The sequence below is a fragment of the Macaca nemestrina genome, chromosome 1, assembly GCF_043159975.1.
Source record: "Macaca nemestrina isolate mMacNem1 chromosome 1, mMacNem.hap1, whole genome shotgun sequence".
Lineage (NCBI taxonomy): Eukaryota > Metazoa > Chordata > Mammalia > Primates > Cercopithecidae > Macaca > Macaca nemestrina.
Genome location: NC_092125.1, coordinates 20,728,838 through 20,741,733, shown reverse-complemented (window position 1 = coordinate 20,741,733; position 12,896 = coordinate 20,728,838). Strand labels below are relative to the sequence as shown.

The 12,896-nt window shown below is 49.5% G+C and overlaps 3 non-coding genes across 3 annotated transcripts; all 3 read right to left on the bottom strand.

The window, feature by feature from the left end:
• Positions 1 to 1,881: 1,881 nt before the first annotated feature.
• On the bottom strand, positions 1,882 to 2,000 carry LOC139360314 (5S ribosomal RNA). The gene has a single exon (XR_011617637.1). It is a non-coding gene; the product is annotated as a 5S ribosomal RNA (ribosomal RNA).
• Positions 2,001 to 6,377: 4,377 nt separating this feature from the next.
• LOC139360313 (5S ribosomal RNA) lies at positions 6,378 to 6,496 on the bottom strand. The gene has a single exon (XR_011617636.1). It is a non-coding gene; the product is annotated as a 5S ribosomal RNA (ribosomal RNA).
• A 2,794-nt stretch (positions 6,497 to 9,290) lies between these two features.
• Positions 9,291 to 9,409, bottom strand: LOC139360309 (5S ribosomal RNA). Its single transcript, XR_011617631.1, has one exon. It is a non-coding gene; the product is annotated as a 5S ribosomal RNA (ribosomal RNA).
• Positions 9,410 to 12,896: the final 3,487 nt, after the last annotated feature.

Here is a 12,896-nt window from a genome sequence, read left to right as displayed (position 1 = left end):
AAGAGAGAGGGGCAGGGAGCTAGAGAGCGAGAGCGATAGAGCCTTGGAGAGGGAGCGCCCTGCTCCCGTAGGCAGGGCCCTTTTGAGCAGGCCGGGATAGGGTGGAGGGGGCTTGGGCTGGGCCAGAACAGGGTGGCCAGGCCGTCCATGCGAGAGGAGCAACGGAGCGCTGAGACGGGTTTTGTCTTGGATTAATTGCTTGCTTTGGGGGTGGGTTTCGTAGGCTCCTTCCTGTGTTGGCACCTCCCTGTGCTCTTGGTGCGGTGCGGTGGGCCCCTTGATTTGCAGAGTGCGCCCGCCCTTTTGGCGGGAGCCGTGGCACCGGGCGTGCCCACGGGGCCCGAGGCCTGGGTCTCTGGCGTGTCCTCGGGACTGGAGTTTACGCGAAGTTGGTGGCAATGGGAATCCGGGTGCACAGGGACTGTTTTCCTGGTTGCTGGCGAAGCAATGTCCTTCCCCCGGATAAAGCAGCCCCTGCGTTCTGGAGCGGAGGTCTCGGCTGGCGTCTGTGGCACCCGCTGGCCCTGCCCGCCCCTTCCCCCGGTTTGGAAGGTTGCGGCGGCGCCCGCCCGGTGAATGGATTGAATCGCCTGTGCGTTCCGGGAGCGGGAAGGCGCCGGGAACGGCAGGGAACCCGCGCCTGCGCCTTTGGGGTCCGGCCTCCTGCCCTCCAGGGCTGGAGCCGGGCTCCTGGCCGGGCGGCGGCGAGGCGCAAGCGGTGGGATGCTGCTGCCCGGTGGTGCTTTGGTGGCGGACCCCCAGGAGGAGGTCCCCGGCTGCGGCGGGGGTGTAGGCGGGCGACAAGGGGGGAGCAGAGTCCGGGGAGGTTGGGAAGCATGGCGATAGTAGGGGCAAGGGAGGGAGAGGGGAAGCCACAAAAGCCTACAGCAGGCCGGGCGCGGTGGATCACGCCTGTAATGCCAGCACTTTGGGACCGAGGCGGGTGGATCACGAGGTCAGGAGATCCAGACCAGCCTGGCTAACACGGTGAAACCCCGTCTCCACTAAAACTACAAAACATGAGCCGGGCGTGGTGGCGGGCGCCTGTAGTCCCAGCTGCTTGGGAGGCTGAGGCAGGAGAATGGCGTGAACCCGGGAGGCGGAGCTTGCAGTGAGCCGAGATCTTGCCACTGCACTCCAGGCTGGGTGACAGCGAGACTCCGTCTGGAAGAAAAAGGAAAGACAGAAAGAAAGAAGGAAAGAAAGAAAGAAGGAAGGAAAGAAAGAAAGAAGGAAGGAAAGAAAGAAAGAAGGAAGGAAAGAAAGAAAGAAAGAAAGGAGCAAAAAGAGAAGAAAGAAAGAAAGAAAGAAAGAAAGAAAGAAAGAAAGAGAAAGGAAGAAAAGAAAGTGAGAAAGAAAAGCAAGAAACAAGGAAAGAATGAAATAAAGAAAGAGAGAGAAAGAAAGGGACAGAGAGATAGGAGAAAGAAAGAAAGAAGGAAAGAAAGAAAGAAGAAAGAACGAGAAGAAAGAAAAGGAAGATAGCAAGGGAAGAAAAAGAAAAGAATGAAAGAAGGAAAGAAAGAAAGAGCAAGCAAGAGAGAGGGAGAGAGAAAGAAAGAAGGAAAGAAAGGAGGAAGGATAGAAAGAAAGATAGGTAGAAAGAAAGAAAGAAGGAAAGACAGCAGAACGAAAGAAAGAAAGAGAGAGAGACAAAGAAAGAAAGGAAAGATAGCAAGGGAAGAAACAGAAAAGAATGAAAGTAAGAAGGAAAGCAAAAGAGAGAGAAAGAGCGAGATAGAGGGAGAGAGAGAAAAAAGGAAAGAAAGAAAGAAAGAAAGGAAAGAAAGAGAGAAAGAAGGAAAGAAAGAAAGAAGAGTGAGTGAGAGAAGGGAAGAAAGGAAGGTAGAAAAGAAAGAAAGAGAAGAAAGCAAGCCAAAAAGCCTACAGCACCCGGTATTCCCAGGCGGTCTCCCATCCAAGTACTAACCAGGCCCGACCCTGCTTAGCTTCCGAGATCAGACGAGATCGGGCGCGTTCAGGGTGGTATGGCCGTAGACGCCGGCAGAGGCGCCTGGCTGCCCCAAGAGCCCGGCCCAGCCATGCCCGCCGGCTTCCAGCCCGCACCGCCAGCCCGGGGTCGTCGTGCTCGGATCGGGATCCCGGAGCCTCTTCGCCTGCTGCCTCTCCCGGCTGCCGAGCTCCCGAGCTTCCACCACGTCGGGCCCGCTCGGAACAGGGAGTGCTCCGAGGCGTCAGGGCCCACAGCCCACGATCCTGGGACCCCGTCGGGTCCTCCGCGCTGTCGCGCAGGTATTCTTTGGGATCCCTGCCGCTCAGGAATCCTGCGAGGCCCCCTCTTGCCCCCTCACCCAGAGTCGTCGAGGCTGGCGAAGGGCGAACAGCGTATTATCAAATGTCTTCTCTGACCACAACAAAATCGAGTTAAAAATCAATAATACAAGGAAAACTGATAAACTGACCTGTTTTCTTTTTGGAAAGTAAAGAACACACTGCTATGGTCTGAATGTCCCCCAAAATTTATATGCTGAAATTTATTTGCCAATATGATAGTATTAAGAGGTGGGCACTGGCCTGGGGTGGTGGCTAACGCTGTCATCCCAGCACTTTGGAAGGGAAAGGCAGTCAGATTGTTCGAGCCCAGGAGTTCAAGACCAGCCAGGGCAAAATGGCAAAACTTGTCTCTAGAATAAACACCAAATTCGGTGGGCGTGGTGGTGCAGGCCTGTAGTCCCAGCTACTCAGGAGGCTGAAGCAGGAGGACTGGTTGAGCCTGGGAGGTCAAGGCTGCAGTGAGCCATGATCAGGCTACAGGCTACTGCGCTGCCGTAGGGGCAATACAATGAGACCCTGTCTCAAAAAAAAAAAAAGGGTAAAAAGGTGGATTCTTTAGGAGGCGATTATCTCATGAGGGTAGAAGTCCTTATGGATGAAATTAGAGCCCTTAGAAAAGGACTTGAGTGGGTTCATTCCCTCCGTCTCCTCCGTGTGGGGACACAATGTTCTTCCCCTCTGAAAGATGAAGCAACGTTGTGTCATCTTGGAAGGAGAGACTGGGCCCTCCTTAGACACTGAATGGGCTGATGACTTGACCTTGGACACCCCAGCCTTGAGAACTGAGAGAAATAAATGTCTCTTTTTAATAAATTATCCAGTCTCAGGTATTTGAAGAGATTCAGATATTTTCTTAAACAACCAATGGGTTAAAGAAGAAACCACAAGAGAAATCAGAAAATACAGTTGGGTGTCAGTATCCACAGGGGATTGGTTCCAGGACCCCATAAGTAGGCCAAAATCCACACAGAGTCAAGTCTTGCAGTTGGCCCTGTAAAACCTGGGCATTAAAAAAGTTAGGCCGCTGTATCCTCAGGGTTTGCGCTCTGTGAAGACTGTATTTTCAATCTGCCTTTGGTTACAGATGCAGAATTAATGAAATCAGAGGACCTACTGTACTTATTGAAAACAATTCCTGTATAAGTGCACCCTTGCAGTTCAAACCCATGTTGTTCAAGGCTCAGCTGTACTCAGAAATGAATGAAAATGAAAACACAGCATAGCCAAACTTTGGGATGCAGTGAAAGCAGTGCTAACAGGGAAATTTATAGTGTGAAATGCTTACATGAAAAAAACCTAAAGAAAGCCAGGCGTCGCGGTTAATGCCTGTAATCCCAGCACTTTGGGAGGCTGAGGTGAGCCAATCACCTGAGGTCAGGAGTTCGAGACTAGCCTGAACAACAGGGAGAAACCCTGTCTCTGCTGAAAATACAAAATTAGCCGGTTGTGGTGGCAGGCGCCTGTAATCCCAGCGACTTGGGAGGCTGAAGCAAGAGAATTGCTTAAACCTGGGAGGCAGAGGTTGCAGTGAGCCGAGATCGCACCATTGCACTCCAGCCTGGCCAACAAGAGCGAGACTCCCTCTCAAAAGGAAACAAAACAAAAAACACCCAAAGGACCTCAAATTAGCACTCTAAATTTACACTTTAGGCACTAGAAAAGAACAAATTAAACCCTAGGAAGGAAAGAAAGAAAGATTAATTCAGAAATAAATAAAACAGAAAATACAAAAATGGAGAAAATCAACAAAACTGAAAGTTGGTTTTTTAAAAGATAAAATTGACAAACTTTATGGAGTGACTAAGAAAAAAAGAGAGAATACTCAAATTACTAAAATCAGAAATGGAAGTGGGGACATTACTATTGGATCCAGTCAAAATGAAAACGATTGGCAGGGTGAAGTGGCTCACACCTATAATCCCAGCACTTTGGGAGGCCGAGGCATGCAGATCACTTGAGGTTAGGAGTTCAAGACTAACCTGGCCAACATGGTGAAACCATCTCTACTAAAAATACAAAAAAAAAATAGCCGGGTGTGGTGGTAGGCCCCTGTAATCCCAGCTACTCGGGAGGTTCAGGCAGGTGAATCACTTTAGCTCAGGAGTTCAAGACCAGCCTGGGAGACATGGTCAAACCCGGTCTCTACAAAAAAAAAAAAAAAAAAAAAAAAAAAAAAAGATAAAAAGGAAAGAAAAAAAATAAATTAATTAAAGAAAGAAAGAAAGAAAGAAAGAAGAAAATTCAGCCCATCTTGATGGCAAAAGCCTGTTGTCCCAGCTACTGAGGAGGCTGAGGTAGGAGGATCGCTTGAACCTGGGAGGTGGAGGTTGTAATGAGCCTAGATCACACCACTGCACTCTAGCCTGGGTGACAGATGAGATCCTGTCTCAAAGAAATAAATGAATAGGATTGTAAGAGAGTGCTAAGAACAATTGTACACCAACATATTGGATAACTTGGATGAAATGGACAAATTCCTAGGAACATGAACCCTACCAAGACTAAATCACAAAGAAAGTGAAAATCTGAATAGACGAGTAACTAGTAAGGAGACTGAATCAGTAACCCAATATCTCCTGCCAAAAAAAAAAAAAAAAAAAAAAAAAGCCTTGGACTTGACTTCTCTATCAAATATTTAGAGAACGAATAGTAATCCTTGTTAATCCTGCCAAAACCTTGAAGAGGAGGGAGTATTCCCTAACTCATTCTATGAGGCTACAATTGCCCTGATACCAAAGCAAGACAAAGATTTTACAAGAGAAAACTGTAGAATAATATCCCATATGAAGATCGATGCCTAAAACTCCTCACCATATCCTAAGACTGTGAGGTGAAATTCATCACAGAAAAGGAAAGCCAAGCAGAAGCCTAAAACTATACCCCTAGTCTGACCGGGCGCTGGTGACTCACGCCTGTAATCCTAGCACTTTGGGTATCCTAGCACTTTGGGAAAGTGGGTGGATCGCCTGAAGTTGGGAGTTCCAGACCAAGACCAAGCTAACCAACATGGAGAAACCCCGTCTCTACTAAAAATACAAAATTAGCCAGGTGTGGTGGTGCATGCCTGTAATCCCAGCTACTCAGGAGGCTGAGGCAGGAGAATGGCGTGAACCCGGGAGGCGGAGCTTGCAGTGGGCCCAGATCTTGCCACTGCACTCCAGGTTGGGTGACAGAGTGAGACTCCGTCTGGAAGAAAAAGGAAAGAAAGAAAGAAACCAAGTAGGAAAGAAAGAAAGAAAGAAAGAAAGAAAGAAAGAAAGAAAGAAAGAAAGAAAGAAAGAAAGAAAGAAAGAAAGAAAGAAAGAAAGAAAGAAAGAAAGAAAGAAAAGAAAGAAAGAAAGAAAGAGAGAGAAAGAGAGAGAGAGAAAGAAAGAGAGAGAAAGAAAGAGAGAGAAAGAAAGAAGGGAAAGATAGTAAGGGAAGAAAAAGAAAAGAATGAAAGTAAGAAGGAAAGAAAGAAAGGAAGAAAGAGGCAAAGACCGAAGAAAGAATGAAAGAAAGAAAGAAAGAGAAAGGAAGAAAGTGAGAAAGAAAGAAAAGCAAGAGAAAAGGAAAGAACGAAATAAAGAAAGAGAAAGAGAAAGAAAGAGACAGAGAGATAGGAGAAAGAAAGAAAGAAGGAAAGAAAAGAAAAGAGAAAGAAAGAAAACAAAGATAGCAAAGGAAGAAAAAGAAAAGAAGGAAAGAAAGAGAGAAAGAGTGAGAAAGAGAGAGAGAGAGAAAGAAGGAAAGAAAGAAAGAAAACAAAGAGAAAGAAAGAAGGAAGGAAAGAAAGAAAGAAAGAGTGATAGAGAGATAGAGAGGAAGGAAGAAAGGAAGGAAGGAAGAAAGAAAGAGAAAGAGAGAGAGACAAAGAAAGAAAGGAAAGATAGCAAGGGGAGAAACAGAAAAGAATGAAAGTAAGAAGGAAAGCACAAGAGAGAGAAAGAGCGAGATAGAAAGAGGGAGAGAGAGAAAGAAAGAAGGAAAGAAAGAAAGAAAGGAAAGAAAGAGAGAAAGAAGGAAAGAAAGAAAGAAGAGTGAGTGAGAGAAGGGAAGAAAGGAAGGTAGAAAAGAAAGAAAGAGAAGAAAGCAAGCCAAAAAGCCTACAGCACCCGGTATTCCCAGGCGGTCTCCCATCCAAGTACTAACCAGGCCCGACCCTGCTTAGCTTCCGAGATCAGACGAGATCGGGCGCGTTCAGGGTGGTATGGCCGTAGACGCCGGCAGAGGCGCCTGGCTGCCCCAAGAGCCCGGCCCAGCCATGCCCGCCGGCTTCCAGCCCGCACCGCCAGCCCGGGGTCGTCGTGCTCGGATCGGGATCCCGGAGCCTCTTCGCCTGCTGCCTCTCCCGGCTGCCGAGCTCCCGAGCTTCCACCACGTCGGGCCCGCTCGGAACAGGGAGTGCTCCGAGGCGTCGGGGCCCAGGGCCCACGATCCTGGGACCCCGGCGGGTCCTCCGCCCTGTCGTGGAGGTATTCTTTTGGATCCCTGGCCGCTGGGGAGCTCCTGCGAGGCCCCCTCTTGGCCCACACCCCCAGAGGCGTCAGGGCTGGCCAAGGGCGAACAGCCGGCCCAGCCGCGCCTGGCCTTTTTCTCACAACGCCCCCACCACGGTGGCTTGTCCCGACCAAGACCCGGCCGGTGGGCAAGAGGGCGTGGGGGCTGGGGTGTTGGGGGATGGCCCTGCTTTGCCCCGGGCTGGCACTAGAGCCGGCAGCCTGATCCCCGGCGAGAGGGGCTGAGAGAAACCCAGAAACACCCCACCACCACCAGCAGCAAATCCACAGCCCCACACACAGACACACCCGGGCGCTCGCGCGCGGGAACCCACACACGCGCGCGCGCTCAGACACAGACACAGACACACACACACACACACACACACACACACACACACACACATACGTGCACACACAAACGGCTTGAAGGAGAGCAAGGAAGAGATAGATGGAGAGATTGAAACCGAGGGAGGGAGAGAGACAGCGATCGAGAGAGACAGGGGAGGTGGAGAGGGAAAGAGACAGAGAGGCAGAGATAGAGAGAGGGACAGAGAGAGCGAGAAAGACAGACAGAGAGGGAGAGACAGAGGAAAGGCGACAGAAATAGCGCGAGGTGCAGGGGCAAACCCAGAAGAGAGAGGGGCAGGGAGCTAGAGAGCGAGAGCGATAGAGCCTTGGAGAGGGAGCGCCCTGCTCCCGTAGGCAGGGCCCTTTTGAGCAGGCCGGGATAGGGTGGAGGGGGCTTGGGCTGGGCCAGAACAGGGTGGCCAGGCCGTCCATGCGAGAGGAGCAACGGAGCGCTGAGACGGGTTTTGTCTTGGATTAATTGCTTGCTTTGGGGGTGGGTTTCGTAGGCTCCTTCCTGTGTTGGCACCTCCCTGTGCTCTTGGTGCGGTGCGGTGGGCCCCTTGATTTGCAGAGTGCGCCCGCCCTTTTGGCGGGAGCCGTGGCACCGGGCGTGCCCACGGGGCCCGAGGCCTGGGTCTCTGGCGTGTCCTCGGGACTGGAGTTTACGCGAAGTTGGTGGCAATGGGAATCCGGGTGCACAGGGACTGTTTTCCTGGTTGCTGGCGAAGCAATGTCCTTCCCCCGGATAAAGCAGCCCCTGCGTTCTGGAGCGGAGGTCTCGGCTGGCGTCTGTGGCACCCGCTGGCCCTGCCCGCCCCTTCCCCCGGTTTGGAAGGTTGCGGCGGCGCCCGCCCGGTGAATGGATTGAATCGCCTGTGCGTTCCGGGAGCGGGAAGGCGCCGGGAACGGCAGGGAACCCGCGCCTGCGCCTTTGGGGTCCGGCCTCCTGCCCTCCAGGGCTGGAGCCGGGCTCCTGGCCGGGCGGCGGCGAGGCGCAAGCGGTGGGATGCTGCTGCCCGGTGGTGCTTTGGTGGCGGACCCCCAGGAGGAGGTCCCCGGCTGCGGCGGGGGTGTAGGCGGGCGACAAGGGGGGAGCAGAGTCCGGGGAGGTTGGGAAGCATGGCGATAGTAGGGGCAAGGGAGGGAGAGGGGAAGCCACAAAAGCCTACAGCAGGCCGGGCGCGGTGGATCACGCCTGTAATGCCAGCACTTTGGGAGGCCGAGGCGGGTGGATCACGAGGTCAGGAGATCCAGACCAGCCTGGCTAACACGGTGAAACCCCGTCTCCACTAAAACTACAAAACATGAGCCGGGCGTGGTGGCGGGCGCCTGTAGTCCCAGCTGCTTGGGAGGCTGAGGCAGGAGAATGGCGTGAACCCGGGAGGCGGAGCTTGCAGTGAGCCGAGATCTTGCCACTGCACTCCAGGCTGGGTGACAGCGAGACTCCGTCTGGAAGAAAAAGGAAAGACAGAAAGAAAGAAGGAAAGAAAGAAAGAAGGAAGGAAAGAAAGAAAGAAGGAAGGAAAGAAAGAAAGAAGGAAGGAAAGAAAGAAAGAAAGAAAGGAGCAAAAAGAGAAGAAAGAAAGAAAGAAAGAAAGAAAGAAAGAAAGAAAGAGAAAGGAAGAAAAGAAAGTGAGAAAGAAAAGCAAGAAACAAGGAAAGAATGAAATAAAGAAAGAGAGAGAAAGAAAGGGACAGAGAGATAGGAGAAAGAAAGAAAGAAGGAAAGAAAGAAAGAAGAAAGAACGAGAAGAAAGAAAAGGAAGATAGCAAGGGAAGAAAAAGAAAAGAATGAAAGAAGGAAAGAAAGAAAGAGCAAGCAAGAGAGAGGGAGAGAGAAAGAAAGAAGGAAAGAAAGGAGGAAGGATAGAAAGAAAGATAGGTAGAAAGAAAGAAAGAAGGAAAGACAGCAGAACGAAAGAAAGAAAGAGAGAGAGACAAAGAAAGAAAGGAAAGATAGCAAGGGAAGAAACAGAAAAGAATGAAAGTAAGAAGGAAAGCAAAAGAGAGAGAAAGAGCGAGATAGAGGGAGAGAGAGAAAAAAGGAAAGAAAGAAAGAAAGAAAGGAAAGAAAGAGAGAAAGAAGGAAAGAAAGAAAGAAGAGTGAGTGAGAGAAGGGAAGAAAGGAAGGTAGAAAAGAAAGAAAGAGAAGAAAGCAAGCCAAAAAGCCTACAGCACCCGGTATTCCCAGGCGGTCTCCCATCCAAGTACTAACCAGGCCCGACCCTGCTTAGCTTCCGAGATCAGACGAGATCGGGCGCGTTCAGGGTGGTATGGCCGTAGACGCCGGCAGAGGCGCCTGGCTGCCCCAAGAGCCCGGCCCAGCCATGCCCGCCGGCTTCCAGCCCGCACCGCCAGCCCGGGGTCGTCGTGCTCGGATCGGGATCCCGGAGCCTCTTCGCCTGCTGCCTCTCCCGGCTGCCGAGCTCCCGAGCTTCCACCACGTCGGGCCCGCTCGGAACAGGGAGTGCTCCGAGGCGTCAGGGCCCACAGCCCACGATCCTGGGACCCCGTCGGGTCCTCCGCGCTGTCGCGCAGGTATTCTTTGGGATCCCTGCCGCTCAGGAATCCTGCGAGGCCCCCTCTTGCCCCCTCACCCAGAGTCGTCGAGGCTGGCGAAGGGCGAACAGCGTATTATCAAATGTCTTCTCTGACCACAACAAAATCGAGTTAAAAATCAATAATACAAGGAAAACTGATAAACTGACCTGTTTTCTTTTTGGAAAGTAAAGAACACACTGCTATGGTCTGAATGTCCCCCAAAATTTATATGCTGAAATTTATTTGCCAATATGATAGTATTAAGAGGTGGGCACTGGCCTGGGGTGGTGGCTAACGCTGTCATCCCAGCACTTTGGAAGGGAAAGGCAGTCAGATTGTTCGAGCCCAGGAGTTCAAGACCAGCCAGGGCAAAATGGCAAAACTTGTCTCTAGAATAAACACCAAATTCGGTGGGCGTGGTGGTGCAGGCCTGTAGTCCCAGCTACTCAGGAGGCTGAAGCAGGAGGACTGGTTGAGCCTGGGAGGTCAAGGCTGCAGTGAGCCATGATCAGGCTACAGGCTACTGCGCTGCCGTAGGGGCAATACAATGAGACCCTGTCTCAAAAAAAAAAAAAGGGTAAAAAGGTGGATTCTTTAGGAGGCGATTATCTCATGAGGGTAGAAGTCCTTATGGATGAAATTAGAGCCCTTAGAAAAGGACTTGAGTGGGTTCATTCCCTCCGTCTCCTCCGTGTGGGGACACAATGTTCTTCCCCTCTGAAAGATGAAGCAACGTTGTGTCATCTTGGAAGGAGAGACTGGGCCCTCCTTAGACACTGAATGGGCTGATGACTTGACCTTGGACACCCCAGCCTTGAGAACTGAGAGAAATAAATGTCTCTTTTTAATAAATTATCCAGTCTCAGGTATTTGAAGAGATTCAGATATTTTCTTAAACAACCAATGGGTTAAAGAAGAAACCACAAGAGAAATCAGAAAATACAGTTGGGTGTCAGTATCCACAGGGGATTGGTTCCAGGACCCCATAAGTAGGCCAAAATCCACACAGAGTCAAGTCTTGCAGTTGGCCCTGTAAAACCTGGGCATTAAAAAAGTTAGGCCGCTGTATCCTCAGGGTTTGCGCTCTGTGAAGACTGTATTTTCAATCTGCCTTTGGTTACAGATGCAGAATTAATGAAATCAGAGGACCTACTGTACTTATTGAAAACAATTCCTGTATAAGTGCACCCTTGCAGTTCAAACCCATGTTGTTCAAGGCTCAGCTGTACTCAGAAATGAATGAAAATGAAAACACAGCATAGCCAAACTTTGGGATGCAGTGAAAGCAGTGCTAACAGGGAAATTTATAGTGTGAAATGCTTACATGAAAAAAACCTAAAGAAAGCCAGGCGTCGCGGTTAATGCCTGTAATCCCAGCACTTTGGGAGGCTGAGGTGAGCCAATCACCTGAGGTCAGGAGTTCGAGACTAGCCTGAACAACAGGGAGAAACCCTGTCTCTGCTGAAAATACAAAATTAGCCGGTTGTGGTGGCAGGCGCCTGTAATCCCAGCGACTTGGGAGGCTGAAGCAAGAGAATTGCTTAAACCTGGGAGGCAGAGGTTGCAGTGAGCCGAGATCGCACCATTGCACTCCAGCCTGGCCAACAAGAGCGAGACTCCCTCTCAAAAGGAAACAAAACAAAAAACACCCAAAGGACCTCAAATTAGCACTCTAAATTTACACTTTAGGCACTAGAAAAGAACAAATTAAACCCTAGGAAGGAAAGAAAGAAAGATTAATTCAGAAATAAATAAAACAGAAAATACAAAAATGGAGAAAATCAACAAAACTGAAAGTTGGTTTTTTAAAAGATAAAATTGACAAACTTTATGGAGTGACTAAGAAAAAAAGAGAGAATACTCAAATTACTAAAATCAGAAATGGAAGTGGGGACATTACTATTGGATCCAGTCAAAATGAAAACGATTGGCAGGGTGAAGTGGCTCACACCTATAATCCCAGCACTTTGGGAGGCCGAGGCATGCAGATCACTTGAGGTTAGGAGTTCAAGACTAACCTGGCCAACATGGTGAAACCATCTCTACTAAAAATACAAAAAAAAAATAGCCGGGTGTGGTGGTAGGCCCCTGTAATCCCAGCTACTCGGGAGGTTCAGGCAGGTGAATCACTTTAGCTCAGGAGTTCAAGACCAGCCTGGGAGACATGGTCAAACCCGGTCTCTACAAAAAAAAAAAAAAAAAAAAAAAAAAAAAAAGATAAAAAGGAAAGAAAAAAAATAAATTAATTAAAGAAAGAAAGAAAGAAAGAAAGAAGAAAATTCAGCCCATCTTGATGGCAAAAGCCTGTTGTCCCAGCTACTGAGGAGGCTGAGGTAGGAGGATCGCTTGAACCTGGGAGGTGGAGGTTGTAATGAGCCTAGATCACACCACTGCACTCTAGCCTGGGTGACAGATGAGATCCTGTCTCAAAGAAATAAATGAATAGGATTGTAAGAGAGTGCTAAGAACAATTGTACACCAACATATTGGATAACTTGGATGAAATGGACAAATTCCTAGGAACATGAACCCTACCAAGACTAAATCACAAAGAAAGTGAAAATCTGAATAGACGAGTAACTAGTAAGGAGACTGAATCAGTAACCCAATATCTCCTGCCAAAAAAAAAAAAAAAAAAAAAAAAAGCCTTGGACTTGACTTCTCTATCAAATATTTAGAGAACGAATAGTAATCCTTGTTAATCCTGCCAAAACCTTGAAGAGGAGGGAGTATTCCCTAACTCATTCTATGAGGCTACAATTGCCCTGATACCAAAGCAAGACAAAGATTTTACAAGAGAAAACTGTAGAATAATATCCCATATGAAGATCGATGCCTAAAACTCCTCACCATATCCTAAGACTGTGAGGTGAAATTCATCACAGAAAAGGAAAGCCAAGCAGAAGCCTAAAACTATACCCCTAGTCTGACCGGGCGCTGGTGACTCACGCCTGTAATCCTAGCACTTTGGGTATCCTAGCACTTTGGGAAAGTGGGTGGATCGCCTGAAGTTGGGAGTTCCAGACCAAGACCAAGCTAACCAACATGGAGAAACCCCGTCTCTACTAAAAATACAAAATTAGCCAGGTGTGGTGGTGCATGCCTGTAATCCCAGCTACTCAGGAGGCTGAGGCAGGAGAATGGCGTGAACCCGGGAGGCGGAGCTTGCAGTGGGCCCAGATCTTGCCACTGCACTCCAGGTTGGGTGACAGAGTGAGACTCCGTCTGGAA